The sequence below is a fragment of the Mus caroli genome, chromosome X, assembly GCF_900094665.2.
Source record: "Mus caroli chromosome X, CAROLI_EIJ_v1.1, whole genome shotgun sequence".
Classification (NCBI taxonomy): Eukaryota; Metazoa; Chordata; class Mammalia; order Rodentia; family Muridae; genus Mus; species Mus caroli.
The window spans coordinates 57,442,205-57,445,011 of NC_034589.1; the positions used below are offsets into that span (position 1 = coordinate 57,442,205).

At 42.4% G+C, this 2,807-nt stretch overlaps 1 pseudogene; it reads right to left on the reverse strand.

Annotated features, from left to right (window-relative positions):
- Positions 1–756: 756 nt before the first annotated feature.
- Positions 757–2,223, reverse strand: LOC110287179 (annotated as a pseudogene).
- Between the last annotated feature and the right edge of the window lie 584 nt (positions 2,224–2,807).

Below are 2,807 nucleotides of genomic sequence, written 5' to 3' on the forward strand. Positions count from 1 at the left end.
TAAGATAAAAAAACAAACAAACAAACAAACAAAGCAATCTGAGACAAAACAATCTACAAAAGACCACGTACTTTCTTTTGTGTTGGCACCTTTTCCTGGCCATGGGCCCTACCCTGAAATATGGTTAATATACCTATTAAGACTCCATTGAAGAAAACAAATTTTTCCTTTGAAAGCAGATACCAATTGGCAATACTTTTTAATTTAGGGGTGTGAGCATGTGTTGACTTCTATCTCTCACTCCTGACACCCCATCTGACTCTGTACACTCTGTGCATGCTGCCACAGTCTCTATAAATTCATTTGCACATGTCTGGAAGACACTGCTGCATTAGTGTCATCCATCTCCTCTGGCTTCTACAGTCTTTCTTCCTCCACTTTTGCATAGCTATATGAACTCAGGGTAGGGGAAGGACTTGATAAAGATATCCTTTCAAAATGAGTGTTATAAGATCTCTTACTATGAACACTGTCAAGTTATTGATCTTTGTTTTAGAAGCTTATCTACTACCAAAGAAAGCTTTTCTGATAATGGCTGAGAAAGAAACTGATCTACAGGTTTAGAAGAATGTCATTATAATTCATTTTTGTTGCTATGTCCTTTAGTAGAACAATAGTATTTGGTTTTCCTCTATGACCATGACCTAATAGTCTTGGATTCTTGGCCTCCTGAGCAATATCAAGCATGGGTTCCATTTCATGGAGTAGGCTATAAACTCAGTCACACTGTTTAGTTACTATTCCTGTTTGTGCTTTTCATCTTGTATGTCTGTGAAATACCACTTTATTCTTCCGATTCTTCTTAAGGAATGTGAACAGCAGAAGGAACCTCTTCTCAGAGGAACAAACAACATATCCCTGCTCAAGGCCATTCAGTATGGCAACCTCTTTATCGTCATCAACACTGATATACAGCCGGGCGTGGTGGCGCATGCCTTTAATCCCAGCACTCGGGAGGCAGAGGCAGGCAGATTTCTGAGTTCGAGGCCAGCCTGGTCTACAAAGTGAGTTCCAGGACAGCCAGAGCTACACAGAGAAACCCTGTCTTGAAAAACCACCAAAAAAAAAAAAAAAAAAAAAAAAAAAAAAAAAAAAAAANAAAAAAAAANACTGATATACAATGGCTCTTTTTTTCAGAGAAATTCTTGCCAAGTCTTCAACTTTTCAAGTTTGTGTGACAGAAAAGAGCATGGTTTGCCTACTTGCAGACAAAAGTTTAATAATTTGCTTTAATTCTTCAAACCCAACATCCAAGATAAGAGCAGCCTCATCAATAACCAGACACTGTAGGTCCTTGTACATAAATCATGGTGTGTTCTGCATGTGGTCTAGGAGCCAGCCTGGTGTGATCACTATGCTATTGATCCCCTTGAGGAGCTTCTGAACTTCAACAGACCTGCTACTGCCACCCATGATCAGCCCATACGTCTGAACGTGGTGCATCATCAGTTCCTTAAGAACACCAAAGGTCTGCATGGCCAGTTCTCTGGTAGGAGAGAGAATCAGGACTCCTGTTCCATTCCTGGGCATGAACTTCAATTTCACAATGAGTTCGATCACAGGGATAAGGATAGTGAGGGTTTTGCAGCCACCAGAAGATCCCTGCCTTCCAGAAGTGGCCTGATACTTTTATGCTGGATCGCCTCATGTGCTTGAAACCCATTTGTTCTATGGCCTTCAGGGTGTTGTCATTAATAAGATAAGACAAGGGAGAAAATGAAGTGTCCCCAAAAGCACCTGTCAGGCCTAGGGGCAGGCTGGGCACCTTGCTGTCATTTGCCTTCTTCACACCACCTTCTGGCTCCTCACAAGCCTCAGTGCTTTCTTTAGTTTTTTGGTTTTTTTGGTATCAGACCCAGCATCATTTGCCATTTTCCTCTTTTTCTTCTTTTTCTTCTTTAGTTCTGAATCAGGAGACGACGTTGCTGCTGCTTCTCTGTTGGCTAAAGTGGTAAGTTTTAGGGGTGACTTTTTAACTTTGGCATTTTCCACAGTCTCCTCAGGCATACCTTCACTTTGTGCTTCTGCTGAGCCCCCAAGCACAAAATGCTTCAGGGTCTTTTTAGCTTTTCCACCTTTTCCTGTTTCTTAAGACACAGCTCCATTTTGAGGTTGTGACAGGCTTGTGTCTGATGCTTCTTGCAGCTTCAGGTTCTGCTGTCGCAGCTAGGAGTTCTGCTTCTTGAACTTCTTGCGTAGGAGTTTCATCTGTAACTGAGACATGATGCTGGACTGCCCAGCTGTCCGCACTGAGAGACAGATTCACTTGCACAGTTGCATAGTTGTAAGTCGGAAATGTTTCTCCCCCCAGTCATTCCATAATTATATAATCTGTTTCCCCTTCCTTGGGAGATACACACCTTCCCCTAGTTCTTTACTCCATACCTAGTTATATGTATCATAATATGTCTATCAAAATCTTAAAAGCTAGCATCAACATATAAAAGAATAAAGAATGAGAGGCTCTGCCAGTGCCTGACAAATACAGAAGTGGATGCTCACAGTCATCCATTGGACTGAGCACAGGGTCCCCAATGAAGAAGCTAGAGAAAGTACCCAAGAAGCTGAAGGTGTTTGCAGCCCTATAGGAGGAACAACAATATGAACTAACCAGTACCCCCAGTGCTCCCTGGGACTAAACCACCAATCAAAGAAAACACATGCTGGGACTCATGTCTCTAGCTACATATGTAGCAGAGGATGGCCTAGTTGGTCATCAATGGGAGGAGAGGTCCTTGGTCTTGGGAAAATTATATGCTCCAGTACAGGGGAATGCCAGGGCCAGGAATCAGAAGTGGGTGGGTTGG